Genomic DNA, 21099 nt, shown 5'->3' with positions numbered 1-21099 from the left:
CTAAAAACTGCACCATTTTTGAACATGTATCCCATGAAGAGGTATGTAATGCAGATACGCCTCTGCAGAACACCGATTACCTCACCTTTTCCCTACCTCCAGTCACATTTCCCATGCCTAAGACCACCCTTTTTTTTTTTTTAAATTAATTTATTTATTTTTGGCCATGTTGGGTCTTCGTTGCTGCACGCAGGCTTTCTCTAGTTGCAGCAAGCGGGGGCTACTCTTCATTGCGGTGCGCGGGCTTCTCATTGTGGTGGCTTCTCTTGTTGCAGAGCACGGGCTCTAGGCATGTGGGCTCAGTCGTTTTGCCTCGCGGGCTCTAGAGCGCAGGCTCAGTCGTTGTGGCTCACAGGCTTAGTTCCTCCATGGCATGTGGGATCTTCCCAGGCCAGGGATTGAACCCGTGAACCCGTGTCCCCTACATTGGCAGGCGGATTCTTAACCCCTGCGCCACCAGGGAAGCCCTCTAAGCTTCCTGTCTATCATCTTCTGCACATTTCTACCTACCTTTCCCCATACGCCACAAGTCTTTCCAACAATAGACAAAACAGAAAAATTACAAGCAATTTTCTAAATCCCCAAATAGGTTGAGCACAATTTCCAAGTATTCCATTGCTGTACCAACATTCAAAGTCTTTGGGGAAAATCTTTCAGAATTGTGAGGAAATGATTCAAAAAGACAGGCTTCGATATGGAAAGATAGCAGAACACATTGAAAATACATAGAAAAACTGTCTGGAAACCAAATTATAAACCAAATTGCTAACAGTGCTTATATATAGGGGATGAGAGATATTTGAACAGAAATAAAAAAGGAAAAATTTATTCTCATAATCCCTCAACAAAGGCTCTTCTTATTCTAAGTTTTACCATTTATTTTAGGGAAACAAATAAGGAGTAACAGAAACAGCAAATATATGGGAGTTACACATACTGCAAAGTTCTTTAAGAAAACGACCCGGGTACATTTCTCTTGGCACAGAGCTTTGGTATTTTATTATAGTCACATGGTTACATTGATGTACCTAAAAAGTCCAGGTCAGGTCATTCATGGTGCAGTCAGCTGATGAGAGGCTGGGAAGGAGAGGTCTGGGGAGCTGCTGTGAGCTAAGAATACATCTCTCTTGGTCCCAACCACAAAGCCATAAAAACTATCAATAAAACATACTCTGGAATGAATGTTTAGAGGGCTGCCTCTTTCTGTAGACAGGGTAGGAGCTAAGAAGAATGCAAGATAGATGAGATACCTGTGAATTTATGTCAGTATTTGAAGGGCAGGTAAGTATCTCAGATAATGTGTGGAACAATACAGAGCTTTAAAAACAAAACTCTTGAACAAGTGTATTTGTTCGAAGGTATCTACTTTTTATTAGTGAGGGAATCAGGAATTAGGCAATTAGACAAAAGAGTTGGTTTCCTTGAATGCTTTCACAAACACATAGATGTGTACACTGTTCACACACAAAAAATTGTGGCTAATTGAGATACAAAACTGGATAACATGCTACAGGGCAATAAAACCATAACATCTTCTGGGTTACTTTCTCTGAAGGCTATAAAATCGTAACACCTTATCAAACCCCTCAGGGTAACCTCCAGCTTCATAGGGCTGTGGCACCATTTGCCTTTTTATGAATTGTGGGCTGTTGGTCAAACATACTTTGAAAACAAAGCTACTAGAATACTGTAAGGGAGCCAGTATTTTCCTGTACCACCATGGCTAAAATTGTGTATAAAATAGGAATAAAGGCTCCAGGAGGCATGTCTAGGGATTCAACTTATGACTTTCAGTATTTGGAATGTGGGAAATTGGTTTTGCCTGCGCAGAAACGTCTATTACCCACCAGCTAATTTCCCACTGAGTTCAATATTTAGGCAAAATGACTGTTCCTTTCTAGCTGCCTTCACAACCAATGCTGCTTCTTTTAAATGCAAGAGTCAAAGAACTGCTTATAAAATCAGGACCAAAAGAAATTCTGGTGGCAGGGATTTGTTTTTCCTCCTTACCTTTGTATCAGTCCTAACACAGGGCCTGGCACATAGTAGACATTCAGTAAATGAAGTAAGCATATACAAATTTAACTAGACTATAAATACTTCTTGTCTATAAACTTTACCTAGTACTGGAATGTGATAAAATTGGATAAATGGAGTTTGTGAATTGCCTGTTCAAATTTCAGCATCTTTTCAGAAAGTAAGGCAATAAGGTCTCCTGTTAACCTCACCCTCATGAGGTTTGGAAAATCTTTTATACATTACTTTGATTATGGAAAATCATCCATAATCATGGATTATGGAAAATCTTTTATACATTACTTCACCCTCCTCCATTTGTGAGGCTAGGTACCCCGAATTTTGTCTCTTACAAATGATTCAAAGAGATAGTAACTTAAATGTGTCCCCAAATTTGGTTCATTTGTGATTTTTTTGAATGATTAAGTAATCAATTTTATTTATTTTTAAACTATTTATTTATTTATTTAGGCTGTGCCTGGTCTTAGTTGTGGCATGCGGGATCTAGTTCCCAGACCGGGGATCGAACCGGCACCCCCTGCATTGGGAACGTGGAGCCTTACCCATTGGACCACCAGGGAAGTCCCTCATTTGTGATTTTTAAAGGATAACTTCTCTTCTTTTGGGATAATATTAACTTCTCAGTGATTAGAAATGAACAGAGCACTTTGTTGCTTCGTACTCAACATTAACTGCTGCTTCCTTCAGACAAGCAGAGAGGAAGTCATTTTCAAGATGGAAGTATAATATTAGTTGACAGACCCTACAGTATTCCCACAAAGTGCATACAAATCATTGAAGTCTATTCTTTACCTGGTAATCTGTGATACAGTTTTAGGAAGAATCTTATTGTAATACAACAACATTTCATTCTTTGAGTATGTGTGTGTGTGTGTGTATGTTTGTGTGAACGGGGGGCACTTAAATTTTGATTTGCTTGTCTTTGAGAAACAATCTAGATTTTAAGAGAGAGGTTGGCCCCAAGTCACATGAGCTCCGTGCTAAAGCACAGCCAATCCATGGAGACAGGAGCTGTACTCTCTCTCCACCCTCTGGCTGCCTCACATGGGAACTGAGAAGATGCCTGAGCCCTCTGACTCAGATGTGGCTGTATTTAATGCTTAGCTCCAAGAATCTGACATTAGTCATGGTTCCAGTTCTCTGGGTGGGGCAAGATGCAGTTTGTTCTGATGAAAAGTGCAACTAAGGGGAGGAAACTCAGTGGGGAATTAGCTGGTAAGAGGAAAACTCTTTAGAATCAAGTGGTACTTGGTTTTCATAGCCAAAGTGAAAAACCTCACAGTGGAAAAAAAATTGTATTTCCTGCTTTAGAGAAAGCTCCAGGGGATCATAAGCCACAGTTACAGAGCTCTTGGAGAACACTGACTCTCTGTCGCTACCAAGGGGGAGGTTAAGATGAATATTTTACTTCATCCAATTTGGGAATCTAGTTCGAACCCAGAGGAATGGAGATTGTTTAAGACAGAATAGTTGAGTTCTTGTTCATGGTTCATATCTTGTCCTCATTATGTCCCTAAGTGATTTTCCCAAATCTTTGTGGTTTCCAACTCTCTTCCCTCCTCTTGTCATATGTAAATAGCTCTCCATACAAGATTAGGGAAAGGAAATAAGTTAGAATTAAGGTAGAAAGCTTTGTTTTGCAGCTGTCCCCCAAGCATTCTCCTTTGTATCTGGAAACCTATGTCTCTGTGTTTTTCTATGGGTTTACCATGTTTTCTTTAGCAGAAGCATGGGAAAAATTCTCAGAGGTCAGTAAAACCCCAGCCTATGAGAAAACTAGGACATAGCAATTTAATATACTTGGGAAAATGAGTATGAACTCAAGACTCCAAAAAGACTTATATTTTCCAACTCTGTGACTTCTCCAATGCCTCAATAGCAGTAGCATTCACTCACCACCAACTCTCATGTGTACTTATAATGCCCATATTTGGGTCTTTGATACTTTTCTCCACCAAAAGGAGCCTGGACTCCTTGGACTGTAGCAGTTTCCCAGATGACAGGAAAAAAATGGAAACGGGTCAGGAAATATCCGTCTATTGACAGAAGACAAAGATTCTTTAAAAAAACATTAGAGTCAGTGCTGAAAGGGCATAGGTGTAAATTAAAGGCGTTCCCATATTCTAAATTTCAAAAAATTAAGAATCAAATGATTATTTTTATTTTTTAAGTTCACAATAATACTCAAAAGAAAAAAGTTAAAATAATAAAATGTAAGAAAAAAGGTGGATATAAGACAAAAGAATGGTGAAGATGAATAGATTTGTTTAATTTTTACTTATTAATGATATTAAATAGTGAATAAGACAGTAAGTAGTTTTTTTCTTTTCAATTTCTATGTCTTGCTAAAGGATAATTTTTAAAAGTGGGCATTATTTCTATATGACATTCTTATGTAGACATAAAATAAATCCATGTGACTCATTAATTAATGAGGTTACCAGCCCTATGTTACTACTTGGTCAAAGGAAAATTAAAAAAACACGTATATAGAGAGGCAATAAGGAATGCCCAAAGAAATTTAGAAATAGATGAAAATGCGTATATCCACAGGCAATAATAAACTGCATTCGATTGTTAATTTGCATTTCTATAGACAAAAATCCTTTGTACTATTATTAGTTCACTACAGCTTACAGAGTTGTAAAATAGTTTACAGTGGAGGAAAAATATGGTTTTCTTCTACCTTTCTAAGTTCTTGGCTGGGACAAGAACAAGAAAGATTCACAAGAGAAAAGCGTATGAATTTGTTTAATATAAGTTCTACGTGACACAAGATATTTCATAAGAAAATGAAGATATGAAGTGGTTACACCTGAGTGCTTGTTTTTTTTCTAATTTATTAATTAATTAATTTTTTGGCTGCATTAAGTCTTCATTTCTGCGCACGGGCTTTCTCTAGTTGTGGCGAGCGGAGGCTACTCTTCGTTGTGGAGCGCAGGCTTCTCATGGTGGTGGCTTCTCGTTGCAGAGCACGGGCTCTAGGCAAGCGGCCTTCAGTAGTGTGGCACACGGGCTCAGTAGTTGTGGCTCGCGGGCTCTAGAGCACAGGCTTGGTAGTCGTGGCGCACGGGCTTAGTTGTTCCAGGGCATGTGGGATCTTCCCGGACCAGGGCTCGAATGCGTGTCCCCTGCATTGGCAAGCGGATTCCCAACCACTGTGCCACCAGGGAAGTCCCATACCTGAGTGTTTTAATGCTAGGTTTGATGAAGCGTAGAGAGTGCCGGAAAAATGTGATAGGGCAAAAAAGGTATATGAGCTAAGTATAGAAAACTGGGGTAAACAGCAAGACCTGTTCAGATTCCTCTCAGAGTCTTGGAGATAAGGATGTTCTTTTCCTCCAAGTACAGGGAGGGCACTTCTCACATAAGGGTTTCATAAACTGCTTCAGAGTAAGGTCAGAAAGTCCTTCCTGCACACACCATCTCTCAAATTTCTTCAGCTTAATATATTCAATATGCCAAGTTGCCATATTTTGTGGTAGTGTGTCCTGAACCCCACCAATGAACTGTGGAAAATTGTGCTAGACAGGAGAGTTAATACTTTTTTTTTTCTGATTTCAAAGTCTTTCACAATTTTTCCTCACAGTCTGTTTATGAAGTATATAAATGTCCTTTTTTTTGTTTGTTTGTTTTTTGCGGTACGCGGGCCTCTCACTTTTGTGGCCTTTCTCGTTGCGGAGCACAGGCTCCGGACGCACAGACTCAGCGGCCATGGCTCACAGGCCCAGCCGCTCCGTGGCATGTGGGATCTTCCCAGACTGGGGCATGAACCCGTGTCCCCTGCATCGGCAGGCGGACTCTCAACCACTGCGCCACCAGGGAAGCCCTTAAATGTCCTTATTTTTATGTCTGTATACAGGAAAGAATATATACAGGGAACAACAGAAGAAGTAGATATTGTTCCAAGAAACTCTTCAACACCAGCAGCCACATGAAGTAACCAACAGAATGGGGGTATGACAACTATTCAGCACATACAATACCGTGCAAGAAGGTAATGTATTCCAAGAAAATAAAAGAGCCAGTTATCCCAAAGAAGAGAATTGGCTACACAGACATAATCCTTAACCACCCAGGAGAAGACATCTCTATATCTTTGTTATGCGAAGTATGTTTCAAGGACCAGTAGCATCAGCATCACTTGGGAGCTTGTTAGAAATGCAGAATCTCAGGTCCTATTCCAAACCTACTGAATCAAAGTCTGTAGTTTAACAAGATTCGCAGGTGATTTGCATGTACCTTAAAGTTTACAAAACCCTGATCTAGATATTCTGCTAATTATAATGAGGTACTCATGAAACAGAAGTCGTCAATTAAACCTTCAGGTTAGACTATTAAGTCAGAGTGGTAAGCTATTTGGTTATATACTGCCAGACATAGAAAACATGAAAGAACGTATCATTTTGTAGAGAGAAACCATGTGTCAAAAAATTAAAATCTATAAGAAAGGCAATTAATTAAAAGTAAGAGTGAGTATTCACTATAATAGAGGTTTAATAGAGTAACCAGTGGTTTGGGGTAGAATCAGTGGTTTGGGGTAGAACTGTGTGATTGGATTCCAAATCCAATTGAGAAGCAGTCATTTGTCTACCCAAACCATTTAGTGCTACTATCAGTATAATATTGTGTGTGTGTGTTTTGTCTTTATTATAAGTTGTTTAAAACATTTATAAGAACCTATGTTAATTTGTGATTTAAAGTCATTAGTTATTTAATTTAATTTTTATTTTTAAATGTTTTGGCTGTGCGGCACATGGGATTTTAGTTTCCTGACCAGGGATCGAACCTGCGCCCCCTGCCTTGGAAGCGGGGAGTCTGAACCACTGGACTGCCAGGGTAGTCCCTAAGTCATTATCTAGAGAGTATAATTAAATAAGCTTATAATCAATGTTTGAATATCTGAGAAATTTGACTTGTAAATCTGTGATTGGATTTATCAGCAGTATGAATGTTGTATGAATATTTAGGATAATGTTGATTGTTTACTATTTAAAGAAATGCGAATTGCTTAATGCGTCAGTCAGGTTTCTTCTGCAATATTGATGTGTAAAGTGTAACACCCAAATCGCTTATTTCATGTTCATGGACTGTAGCTGGGGGCTGGTGAGGATCTCTTTCAGGTTGTGTGTTGAGTTTAGGTATGTTCCATGTGTTCTCTATTGTGGGACCAGTGGCTACTCAAGGATCTCTTCAAGCTAGATGGCAGAAGTGCAAGAGAAGAGTAGAAACAGGTAACCACCCTAATACCTTGGCTCAAAACTGACAGGCTCTCTTTTCTACCCATATTCCATTGTCTAAAGCATGTCACATGGCCAAGGCCAACATCAAAGACGTAAGGAAGAATGGTCTGCCTGCAGTGAACCATGGCGAAGAGGGGAGGGAAGGAAGAATTGTGGGCAAATAATGTAGTCTACCACATTTAATACATCTACGAGATTAAAATATTGGATAATAACCAAAGCACAAATAGTAGTGATCATTCTTCATGCACAAAAGCCTCTCATAAAGAAAAACCTTTATCAGTAACAAAGTTCTGAGGAATAAAAGACTATTTTTGTGGGGTCAAATGCAGTATGATGTGAACTTATTATTTGATCTCAGTGTTTTTGTAGCAGGATTGCAAAATTACTGATGATAACAGAAATTTAGAAAAAATTTAGTTTCTTTATTTTGTCTATAGCTGATCTGGTCTTATGACCTGGTAGGTAGTGGGAAAGAAAAAACAAAACAAAACTAACTTGATTTGATCTGGTTTCAACGTATTCTGATCCAGTAATTTAAACCACCTCATCAAATATTTCTCAGGTTCTGAGATTTCCCACATTTTCACTTCTCACTGCCCTCCTATCTGAGAATACATGGGGAAGCGTATAGTTTCTTGTATTCTTATGGTATGGGGTTGGGAGAGGGGGTCCGTATGGACTTGTCCTGTCCTGGCTTTTGATTGTGCACTGGTCAGTTCATCCAAGTTTTGGCTACAGACTTCAGTTGCTCCTAAAGTTGTCTATTTTTTCCTGCTTTAATCAGGGTTTGGTCATGCCTTCCTTGTTTGCTTGGCCCTCGTTCAACTCTCTCTGGCTGCAGACCCTCTGGTTCTCTCCCCCATCCAGCCCCCGGCCAGGCTGTCCATCCTGAAAACACAGTGGGATCATCTCTTCCATTGCCACAACAGGTCCCACGGCAAGCTTCTGGCTGCCAATTCTGTGTCCATGTTACATGGGTACCAAGGTAGGCTTCGGAGTGCAAATTAAGTTCTCTCTCTCATTCTCTCTCTCTTTCTCTCAGGGAGGGACCTCAGCACTGCAGTCTTCTAATCATACTAGGGCATCACATGGTGAAGTGAAGCCACTCAGCGTAAGTCTCCCGGAATCCCGCAAGGACAAGAAGAGCACCTTGGAGCATGAGTTTCTCATTGCCCACTTTCCCTTCCTCTGATCCCTCTTTTCCTTCTCACCATCCCAGAGACCACAGAGGAAGGTTTTCTTTTACTTCTCTATCCATCCTCTTTCTACACACCTACAGAGTAGGAAGTTTCTTGGCATAGTGTTTAAGTGAAAGAGGAAAAGCTCTATGATTTTGTTTGCCAAGTCTAGCTCCTAACATGTTAAGTGGGAGCCAGAGAGATGTAGAAAATAAATCTCCTTCCCCTTGACTGTTTCTCATTGTAAAATCCTAGTTTACATGTCAGAAGCTGCCTGTTGTTTCTTTCATTCCTAATTACCACCCTTCCCCAAAGATGGGTGCTTTAACTCTTTAAAGAGAAGGTCAAGACTAGGAAAAGAAAAAGAGAAAAACGTGAATTTTTCAAAGTTCAGCTGCTGTTGCACTGACACTCTGTACTTGTCAGGGCTCAAGTTGAACAATACTTCAGACAATCAGATTTGCTTCCACTCTTAGGTCTACTATCTTCATAGGCAACACGGTGGAGCACAGTTTAGGGCATACATGACCTGAGGTTGACATTCACTTGTAAACAGCCATTAATTGTGTGTGTGTGTGTGTGTGTGTGTGTGTGTGTGTGTGTGTGTGTGTGTTTGTGTGTTTTGGGGGTTGGGGGGCAGCCAGGAGTGATGAGACTTATCTAAGAATAGGAAAGAAAAATAGATTAATCATCTCCCAATTACTTATCATTACAGGCTAGGCAATAGAAATCATTTTCATTTATCACCCACCCTTAACCTCTGATCAAAACAAGTCTCACTTGGGCTTCCCTGGTGGCGCAGTGGTTGAGAGTCCGCCTGCTGATGCAGGGGACACGGCTTCGTGCCCCGGTCCAGGAGGATCCCACATGCCGCGGAGCAGCTGGGCCCATGAGCCATGGCCACTGAGCCTGCGCGTCCGGAGCCTGCGCGTCTGGAGCCTGCACTCCTTAATGGGAGAGGCCACAACAGTGAGAGGCCCGCGTACCGCAAAAAAAAAAAAAAAAGAAGTCTCACTTGCATTGTCATGAATCCTGTGCCCCCTCTCTGTGGCCAGACTCTGGGATGTACAACCTTAGGACAATGAGTTGCTGCACTGTGGCATTCAGCGTCTCAGAAGGAGATACCACCTCTTCTCCTGGTTGACAACCACCTGGGAGCATTAAGAGCACTGCTCTAATAGGAGCCGTAACTCACAGAATTAATGCTGCTCCTACGGTTCAGGACTTTTAAGAAATAGAAACCACTTCATACATGCTCCTCTCCAGAGTAGAGTTTTGTAGAAACTCCTAGAGGAGATTTCAAACCAATTCCCAAATCCATCAGGACTTGTTAAGATCTGGGAAATGATTCCTCCAATGAGGAAATGCCACATCTACTGTGTCTATTCTATTACTGGGCTGGCAGCTGGGGTTAGCAGAGATACCTTGGTAACAAAACACTTTGATAGCCTCGTGTCCTGTGGAGTGGTACTCTGAGAGTTACAGCCTTCTTGGTAGAATATTTTCTCCTTTATATATCTCCTTGGGCCTTTAAAATCCTTTTAAAACTCAGAATCATATTGATATAGACTTTATGGGAAAATCCAGACTCTTAGATTGATGATCTAGTCAAGAGGAGAGCTGCAAATATTTTAGAACCATTCTCGGCAAAGGGAGAAACAGCATCCTAGGGACAGCTACTGTATTACTCACTGCTCTCTGCAATGTCAGCTCAGTTGCCATGAGAATCAGGCCAGTGAGGCTAAAGTTGTATGTTCAGGTCTCCAGGGTACAGTCATTTTGACTCTGCTTCGTGGCCTTATATGAGCATTCCAACCCCAGGCTGCTCCTGACCATAAGGAAAGCAAACAAGTGGCTGAAATGATGTCTCAAAGCTCAGGTCTTACTGACCCCTTAGACAGACAGAGCCTTTCCAGTTCTAATGACCTAGGGGACTGTAACTGTAGCATGGCCAAAGAGTCTCAACATTTTCAGTTTTTGCTGTAAACCTTGTCAAATGCAACCACCAGTTACAACTCACCGAAGTTACGTATTATATCTGGGTAGAGGTCCCTACAGATCCTTGATCCCAGGTACCAAATTTGGGTGGATTCAAAGATGTCTGGGGCTCCAAGAAAAAGCTCAAGAAGATTTAATATTTTTTATGTATAAAACAGTGGTCTGGACTTCCCTGGCAGTCCAGTGGTTAAGACTCCGTGCTTCAGTGCAGAGCGCAGGGGTTCTATCCCTGGTCGGGAAACTAAGATACCACATGCCTTGGCACAGCTAAAACAAAAACAAAAACAAACAGTGATCTTCCTCAGGTACATGGGGGATGGGCACTGCCCCTGAAGGAGCATTTAAGAATCTCTGAGAGAAAATATTCATTTTTAAAGTTTATTTAATATTATAATATACCTTGGGAATTGGATATTTAATGAACTTTTCCTGTTATCTCAAAGTTTCAGCAGAAGCTTTGTAAGGGAGAAAACTTTTCTTCTACCCTTCTAGGTTCTTCTGGCTGCTCTATTAGTTAAGTTACCATAAGAGAGATTAATAGGAGATAAACAAATTTAATAGGAGCCCCACAAAATCAATGAGATGCTCCTGACAGACAATTGAGGCTTAGATGCCTTTCTGAGCTAAGAAGCAGCGGGTAGGGTCCTGGGGCTTCTAAGGGAAGGAAAACAATTCGCAAGAAGATGGCAAGAGCAAGTGTTTGGTAAACTAATGTTTGCCTTGCCATGCAGAGACAGTGGGAGACAGAGAGGACTTTGAATAAACAGGCCCTGCCCAGTTCCCCCCAGCCCATCACACTTAGCCCATATTCTCTGTAGTTGTCTCTGGTGACATCATTCTTCCTGGACCAGGTCCTTTATCTATGGATTAAAGACCTAAATGTAAGGCCAGACACTATAAAACTCTTAGAGGAAAACATAGGCAGAACACTCTTTGACATAAATCACAGCAAGATCCTTTTTGACCCACCTCCTAGAGTAATGAAAATAAAAACAAAAATAAATAAATGGTACCTAATTAAACTTAAAAGTTTTTGCACAGCAAAGGAAACCATTAACAAGATGAAAAGACAACCCTTCGAATGCAAGAAAATATTTGCAGATGAAGTAAGTGACAAAGGATTAATTTCCAAAATATACAAGAAGCTCATGCAGCGCAATATCAAAAAAACAAACAACCCAATCCAGAAATGTGCAGAAGACCTAAATAGACATTTCTCCAAAGAAGATATACAGACTGCCAACAAACACATGAAAAAATGCTCAATATCACTAATTATTAGAGAAATGCAAATCAAAGCTACAATGAGGTATCACCTCACACCAGTCAGAATGGCCATCATCAAAAAATCTACAAACAATAACTGCTGGAGAGGGTGTGGAGAAAAGGGAACCCTCTTGCACTGTTGGTGGGAATGAAAATTGATACAGTCACTATGGAAAACAGTATGGAGTTTCCTTAAAAAACTAAAAATAGAATTACCATATGACCCGGCAATCCCACTACTGGGCATATACCCTGAGAAAACCATAATTCAAAAAGATACATGCACCCCAATGTTCATTGCAGCTCTATTTACAATAACCAGGTCATGGAAGCAACCTAAATGCCCATTGACAGATGAATGGATAAAGAAGATGTAGTACATATATACAATGGAATATTATTCAGCCATAAAAAGGAACGAAATTGGGTCATGTGTAGAGACATGGATGGACCTAGACAGTGTCATACAGAGTGAAGTAAGTCAGAAAGAGAAAAACAAATATCATATATTAACGCATATGTGTGGAATCTAGAAAAATAGTATAGATGATCTTATTTGCAGAGCAGAAATAGAGACACAGATGTAGAGAACAAATGTGTGGGTACCAGTGGGGACAAGGGGGAAAGGTGGGAGGAACTGGGAAATTGGGATTGACACATATACACTATCGATACTATGTATAAAATAAGTAACTAATGAGAACATGATGCCTAGCACAGGGAACTCTACTTAATGCAGTGTGGTGACCTAAATGGGAAGGAAATCCAAAAAAGAAGGGATGTATGTGTATGTATAGCTGATTCATTTTACTGTACAGTAGAAACTAATACAACATTGTAATGGAACTATACTCCAATAAAAATTAATTTAAAAAATAAATTCTTTTAGGTAGTTGAGGGGGAGGAGCAAAGCTCTTCCTAAGTCTTTCGAGCCTCTGTTGTCTTCAACTCAAAATAATCCATTGACCAAACTGGCACATTTTGGGGAGGCTTGTTCTAAATTCCTTCAGTTTCAAAGTCCCAAAATAATACAAAAGTACTAATAACTCTCACACTCTAAAGAAAAGCTGAGGCTACCTCACGATGGCCCCATCCTTCTGCCACCGCCCATGACCCACTTCCAGACTATCTGAGAAAATAGGGGGCTTTCTAGTTTGAAAGAGACGTGGGAGGAGGGCAGGGTGCTGTGCATTTCTTCTTCTTGCCTCCAAGAAGGAGGGATGTGGAAGGGAGAGACTGAAGCTTCATCTGAAGCCAGGTGCAATAGGCTTCAATGGAACCACTTGGAGAACTTGACATACATCCCTGGAGTTGGGGGGACACAGAGCTTGACACTGAACACACACCTGAAAAGTCTGAAGTTGAGGGGTTGCACCTGGACTTGACAGGGTAGAAAATGTTCAGCAGGTGAAGAACACAAGCATATTTCTCCTGGGCTAGAGTGGACCCTGCAGATTAAACCTGGGCATGGGTTGTTGTCTTGAAATTGGCCATGCCCAAGAGGGCCTTCTGATAAGGGTGAGGGAACCACAGCGGGAGGAAGCTACAGATGAACCTTCAGATGCGGAAGCAGAGTCTGTGTCCCCTAAGGAGGCATCACCTACATCAAAGGAAGTGGAGACAGCTGATCCCAGAGGCGGGAGGTTACAGAGGGGGTTAGGGTGGGGCTTCACCAGAGAACCCAAAATGGTTCCCCAGAAGGAAAGAGGATGCATTTGGAAACGGGCACACCCAGATTAAAACTGTACTCATCAAGGACTGTTCCTGCCCGTTATGCTTCTCCTTCACCCCTGCTCCAAACCTATAAAGGCTTCTAAACTGCAGCCAGCAGGTGGGGGGAAGGATAACATGAGACAGAGAGAAGAAACTGAGGCATCACCCCTGCAGGTCTTGATTTCATTTGAGCAGGAAGGAGGGAGGAGAGATGTTTTCAATCGCATGAGAGTTTAGAGTTTTGATGTTTCACTGAACTGGATTATTTAAGACCTGAAAACAGGAGAACATTCTTTTATTACCGAGAATGGCAAGAAAAGCTATGCAATCTGCCAAAGGTTTCATCCAAGGGACAGAAAAGAACAATCAGAGAGGATTTGCAAGGGAAGTGGGGAGAAAAAACAACATTGTTTTTTGCTTGCCCCCTGTGGAGTCTGGATTATTCAATACACTGGTTATAATTTTAAATTTTTATATATTTTTTCTAAAACAAACTACAGAAAGGGTTGAGATACTTATGTATATTAAAGGGGGTGTGATATAGTGAACCACTAAACACCCTCCTTATATAGAGAATATGTAACACAAATATATAATATTCCCTGTGCTATACTATATATCTTTGTCCCTTATCTATTTTATACATAGTAGTTTATATCTGTTAATCCCATACTCCTAATTTGTCCCTCCCCTCTTCCCTCTCCCCTTTGGTACCACAAGTTGGTTTTCTATATCTGTGCATCTGTTTCTGTTCTGCATATACGTTCATTTGTATTATTTTCTAGATTCCATGTATCATATAGTATTTGTCTTTGACATTTCACTAAGCATAATATTCTCTAGGTCCATCCATGTTGCTGCAAATGGCAGAAATTCTTTTTCATGGTTGAGTAATACTCCATTATATATATACACCACATCTTCTTTATCCATTCGTCTGTTGATGGGCGCTTGGATTGCTTCCATGTCTTGGCTATTGTAAATAGTGCTGCTATGAGCATTGGGGTGCATGTATCTTTTAGAATTAGTGTTTTTATTTTTTCTGGATATACTCTGGAGTGGTCATATGTTTAAAACAAACAAAAAATAATTCAACTCTAAGCGGCTGGTATTTGGGAATGATAATGATAATCTGGGGATAGGAAAGAATAAAGAATAATGATAATAATAATAGTAATGATAATGGTAATATAGGTATAAATTTTTTGCCTTTTATCTCAAGTCAAAGAATGTTTCCCATTTAGGCAGGTGCTCAAAGGAAAGGACCGTCTTTTTTTTTTTAAGCATTTTGTTTTTGTTTGTTTATTTTATTATTTAATTTCTTATTTTTGGCTGTGTCAGCTCTTAGTTGCAGCACACGGGATCTTTGTCGTGGAATGAGGGCTCTTCATTGCGGCACGCGGGCTTCTGTCTAGTTGTGGCATGCGCGTTTTCTCTCTCATGGTACACGGGCTCCAGAGCGCATGGGCTCTGTAGTTTGCAGCAGGTGGGCTCTCTCGTTGAGGCGTGTGGGTTCAGCAGTTGCGGCATGCAGGCTTAGTTGCCCCGCGGCATGTGGGATCTTAATTCCCCGACTAGGGATCAAACCCGCTTACCCTGCATTTCAGGGTGGATTCTTTACCACTGGACCACAAGGGAAGTCCCGGAAAGGGCCGTCTTTTAATTCTCTGCATGGAAGAGTGTGTTTGCATAGAATTTAATCTTCTCTTCAGAACACTTTCCTATAAGTCATTTTATTTTGCTCCCTAACAACTATGTGAAATCCATCTATAAACTGATGCTATTAAAAAGGAAGTGAAGTATAGTGGGTGTTATTATCCATATTTTTCAGATGAGAAAGCTAAAGTCAGGTGAGTTGTCCCGAATTGACCAGCTGGTTAGTATAAACTCCCTGAAGGTAGATATGGGGTCTTAAAAATCATTGTACGGCTTTCCTGGTGGCACAGTGGTTGAGAGTCCGCCTGCCGATGCAGGGGACATGGGTTCGTGCCCCAGTCCGGGAAGATCCCACATGCCGCGGAGCGGCTGGGCCCGTGAGCCATGGCCGCTGGGCCTGCGCGTCCGGAGCCTGTGCTCCGCAACAAGAGAGGCCACAACAGTGAGAGGCCTGTGTACCGCCAAAAAAAAAAAAAAATTGTAATTCCAGCACATGGCACAGTGCTTGATACAGGAGAGGTTCTCAATAGCGGTTTGTTGAATGAATAAATGAATGTATAAACTACAGACAGAGAGGGCACTGGGACCCAGCTCAGCCTACTTCTAGTCCAGTGTTCTTCCTGCTCACCAGTGTCTGGACACACAACTTATATAGAATTTATGTAGAAGAGGATCTGGCTGGAGCCCTTAATGTTCTTCTGCATTTCTGGTGACCAGAAGGTTTGTTTTAGGGCCATATGATACCTGAGGAAAACATGGTTTGGTAGATGCTGGGGTCATCTGTCAAGTACTGCCAGGTGGAGAGAGAGAACTGAAGTAGCCTGGGACTTAGTGACCTGGCTTCACCCAAAGGTGCTTGGCTCACTCAGGGTGGGTGGAATGGTGTTAGGGAAGCTCATGCCTATGGAGGACAGAGGGGTCTGTGAGCATGCCTGGCTGAATCCCTGTAGAAGGTGAGCTGGTCAAACTTCTTTCATTAATCACTTATATTCTTCATTTGGTAAAATTGTATTGAAGATGTACTGTATACCAGACACTACTTAGGAGAAGGAAAACCTTCTACAAATGGCAAATTTTTCTTCCTCTGGACACCCCATCATCCCCATTGTCTCTGACCTACTTCGGGCCGGAGAAGATAGGTCTGGAGGTCAGAGGCATAGGTCCTGGTCCCATGTCTGTCACCAACTCCCTGTGAGATCTTGGGTAAGCCCCTGTACCAGATATCTTTGAATGTCCCCTACAGATTTACTTTCCACTCTCTTCCACCTTGCTCCTTGCCCTGGGAGGCTAGCCTGGATGAACTGCATCAGTGGGGCCTCTTTCCTTCTGGCTTTGGTTGAATTCAGCAAAAGTAGTGCGCTGGCTGGAGTATGAGGGAGGAGAGTGAGGTCAGGGTATTTAGTCCTCTAGTTCCCACCTACCCAGATCGCTTCCCATACAGCACCCCTGGTTTTAGTAACTGCTTCTTTCTCCTTCAGACATGATGGTAAAACTTTCCCACTGATTCTGGCTCTGTTGCTTTTCCTAAGACCTGGCCACAGCTTTATTATAAACAGACCCTTTATTAAATTCTCCTTAATTACCCCTCTTAATATAGTCAGTAAATCCTTCTGAGCCTGTTTCTCAATTTGCATATCATAATGTAGGGAAATTGTTATTATTTCAATATTATAACAGGTTTTAAGCAAAATTTCTCTCAGGAGAGAACCATCTTGTCTTGGAAGAACACCGTGCTAGATAGTTGGTGTATTGTCTATTGCTGTGTAGAAAATCACTACAAACTTAGCAGCTTAAAATCACTACAAACTTAGCAGCTTAAAATAAAAATACAACATTTATTGTCTCACAATTTCTGTGGGTCAGGAGTTTGGGTACAGCTTAGCTGGGTCCTCTGATTAGGGTCTCACGCAACCACAAACAAGACGTGGTCTTATCTGGAGGATTGAGTGGGGGAAGAACTGCTTCCAAGCTCAATTAGATTGTTAACAGAATTCATTTCCTTTTAGTGGTAGGACTGAGGGTCCCAGCTTCTTGCTACATCTAGAAGCTGCCCTCAACTCCTAGAGACCATACAGTCCATAGAAGCTTCCCACAGTTCCTTGCCTGTGGACCTCACGATACGGCTGCTTACTTCATCAGGACAGCAAGCAAAGTCTCTAGAGGGAGGTGCTAGCAAGCCAGGGTCTTATATAAGGTAACATAAACACAGAAGTGATATCCCATCACCTTGGCCTCATTCTATTGATTAGAAACATATCACAGGTCTTGTCCACACTCAACAGGAGGGAATTATACAAGGGCATGAATGATGGGAATTGGGGTTCATGAGGGCATCCTAGAGATTCTGTCTGCCACATTTGGGAGAGAAGGTAAGTCCTGCTGAGGACTTGGATGTTGGGTATGGTCAAGATTTGAAGTGAGTAATTTAAATAAGATATCCCTAAATTGGTGAGGGAGGGAGGGGAAGAAGAAGAGGGAGAGAGAGAGAGAGGGAAGGGAGAGTTGGGGGCAGGGAAGGCATTTATTAAGGCACCTATTAAGCCTAAGATGACCATATGTCTTGGTTGTGTGGATCAGTGTCAGTTTAAACAACAAATTATACAATCACCAAATTAAGGCCCTCCTATATGTCAGGATCTGCATAGTCAAAAGAGAGACTAAGACAAAGCTTTCTATGTGTTTCTATATGATCCTTATCACAAATGCTATCAGGTAAATATTGTTCTTCCCACTTGACAAATTTCAAAAGTGAGGCTCAGAGATGTTAAATAATTTGTTTAAGATCACACTGCTGTTAAGTGGCAGCGCCAAGATGCAAGTCCATACCTGTCTCATCCTAAAACTTGTCTTCTTTTCATTCTTTTTTCATCCTAATGTACGAGGGATGTTTGGGATATTTACTATAAGCCAAGTTGAATTGTGTACTGCTTATTTTCCCGTAATATATCCCTTTTACAGAGAGCTTTAGGAACTCGCCCAACTTCACACATTTTAGTTTAGTTTAGTTTAGTTTAGAACCAAGTGAATTATGCTTTGAATTAATTAGGAGGCTTTTGGTTGCAAGTAACAGAATATCTGCCTAAACATGGCTAAACAATGGGAGTCTATTATCTTACATAAAAAGATGTCTAGATGTAAGAAGTTCCAGAATGTTTAATGATGCTTGAGCTCTTGGTCAGCTAGACTGCAATTTCATTGTTTTTCTCCTCATGGTCACAAAATAATTGCTACCATTGTAAACATTATGCCCTCATCAGACAATATCAGCAATAGGAAAGGATTTTCTTCTCATGTGACTCTCTTTCAACAGGGAATTTAAAAAATAGCCTTCAGCTGATTTCCCCTTATAATTAATTGACCCCCAATGTATCACAGTTTTATACTTAAGCCAATGAAATAAAGGGAAATGAGATTACCAGGACTGGCTTAAGCCAATTATGATTTATTCCCAGAGGCAGAATTGACCTTCCCGGAGCATTTTGCTGCCTGATGGTTGAACGAGTTTGGCATTCTAGTAGTGATGGAGAAAGGAAGAAATGTAGTTGGATCCACAGTGTCTGCTACAGGGTTCTATGCCAAAGACTTATAACAGTGAAAGCCTCATAACAATGGACCTGCATGGGCAGGGTCACTGTGCTGAGTCACTGCTTCTTATGGGTTGGAGGGGACACTCCTTAATAACTACCGCCTCTCTGTCTTCCCTTCCAGGTGGCTTAATGCAAAAAGTTAGGTTCAAGCTTCTGACTTTACACTTGTGATAAATAACCATCATTCTTTGGTACATGGTGTTTTCCATAAAGCATATTATTGTTCCAAATTCTTACTACTTTGCTTCAAATATTTTTGAAGAAAGAACAATAGGAGTCATCTTTCCCAGGACTGGAAATGTGACTACCTCCCTTTGGAAACAGCACACAACTATGTAACTGAAAATGGCAAGCACTCTCATCATCAATTTGTGTTCCTGGTATAACAGTAACACAGTAATATAATCATAATAGTAATGGTTAATAATAACAATAGCTACCATTTTTTTTTTTTTTTTTTGCTGTACGCGGGCCTCTCACTGTTGTGGCCTCTCCCATTGCGGAGCACAGGCTCCAGACGCGCAGGCCCAGCCGCCATGCCTCACGGGCCCAGCCGTTCCGCGGCATGTGGGATCTTCCCAGACCGGGGCACGAACCCGCGTCCCCTGCATCGGCAGGCAGACTCTCAACCACTGCACCACCAGGGAAGCTCCCAATAGCTACCATTTATTGAATGGTGCCAACCACTGGGCTGAGAATATTTATACACACATATATTTTTTTCTTTTTTTTTTTTTAATTGAAGTAGAGTTGATTTACAATACTGTGTTAGTTTCAGATATACAGCAAAGTGATTTAGTTATACATATATATTTTTTTCAGGTTATTTTCCATTTAGATTATTATAAGATATTGAATACAGTTCTCTGTGCTATTCAGTAAATCCTTGTTGCTTATCTGTTTTATATATAGTTGTGTGTTTCTGTTAATCCCGTACTCCTCCCCCCTGCCCTTTCCCCCTTGGTAACCATAAGTTTGTTTTCTATGGCTGTGAGACTATTTCTGTTTTGTAAATAAATTCATTTGTATTATTTTTTAGATTCCACGTATAAGTGACATCATATGGTATTTGTCTTCTCTGTCTGAATAATTTCACTTAGTATTATGATATTTTCTAGGTCCATCTGTGTTGCTGCAAATGGCATCATTTCATTCTTTCTTATGGCTGAGTAGTATTGCATTGTATATATGTACCACGTCTTCTTTATCCATTCATCTATTGACGGATACTTACTTAGGTTGCTTCCATGTCTTGGCTATTATAAATAGTGCTGCTGTGAACACTGGGGTGCATACACACATACATTTCTTTTTTAATGTAGTGTTATCTTTAAGTACAAGTCATGTCACTTAGAGATCATTTTATCCACTGCTCTGTTTGGCCGCCAGTCTCTTGCCTCTCTCCTCAGCAATGGTAAGGTGGATACAGTTTCCACGGGGAAGAGAGATCCATGGTTTGTTGCCCAGTGTCAGGTTTGATGAAGTCAGTAATCTTGCCAGTCTCCAAATCAATTTGAATAGTGTCATTCATCTTGATGAGGGGACCAGGGTAGCGGATGGTGTGAGCACAGTGGGTCACCAGATGAGGGATTCCTTTTGTCCCCACAAAGATCTTTCTCACTTTGCACAACTTATATTTGGCCTCCTCTGGTGTAATATGATGAACAGCAAAATGACCCTTGGTTTCATAGGTCAGATGAAAATTCTCTCCAGTCTTGTCAACGCTGATGACATATATAAAACCAGTAGGGTAGGTTATATCAGTGTGGATATTGTCATCAATCTAAATGAAATGCTGCATGCAGATCTTCTTTACTTCATCTCCTGTTAGGGCATACTTAAGTCTGTTCCTTAGGAAAATGATTAGGGGGAGACGTCCCCTCAGCTTGTGGGGTCCTCTAGATGGACAAGGAACAAACACACCAGTCAGTTTATCCAGCATCCAATGCTCTGGAGCTGCTATGCGCTTCAGTTGCTTCTTGGGACCACGAGCCATGGCTGCGCTAGGCATGAGAAGAGCCACACATATATTTTTTTAAAAAATTATTTATTTAATATTTTATTTTTGGCTGTGTTGGGTCTTCGTTGCTGGGTGCGGGCTTTCTCTAGTTGCGGCGAGCAGGGGCTACTCCTCATTGCGGTGCTCGGGCTTCTCGCTGCGGTGGCTTCTCTTGTTGTGGAGCATGGGCTCTAGGCGCACAGGCTTCACTAGTTGTGGCACTCAGGCTCAGTAGTTGTGGTGCACGGGCTTAGCTGCTCCGCGGCATGTGGGATCTTCCCCAACCAGGGCTTGAACCCGTGTCCCCCGCACTGGCAGGGAGATTTTTAACCACTGCGCCCCCCGGGAAGTCCCCACACATACCTTTTTAATCCTCATAACAATGACATGAGATAGGGTTGAATATCCCCATTTTATAC

General features: G+C 41.3%; 1 pseudogene; it reads right to left on the bottom strand.

The window, feature by feature from the left end:
* Positions 1-20043: 20043 nt before the first annotated feature.
* LOC113617862 (40S ribosomal protein S4, X isoform-like) lies at positions 20044-20700 on the bottom strand (annotated as a pseudogene).
* Between the last annotated feature and the right edge of the window lie 399 nt (positions 20701-21099).

Source organism: Aethalodelphis obliquidens, unplaced genomic scaffold (assembly GCF_003676395.1).
Source record: "Aethalodelphis obliquidens isolate GAN/ISIS:26980383/991018 unplaced genomic scaffold, ASM367639v1 scaffold5, whole genome shotgun sequence".
Classification (NCBI taxonomy): domain Eukaryota; kingdom Metazoa; phylum Chordata; class Mammalia; order Artiodactyla; family Delphinidae; genus Aethalodelphis; species Aethalodelphis obliquidens.
Note: the sequence above shows the minus strand (reverse complement) of the source record. Positions and strands in the feature narration are given on the sequence as shown.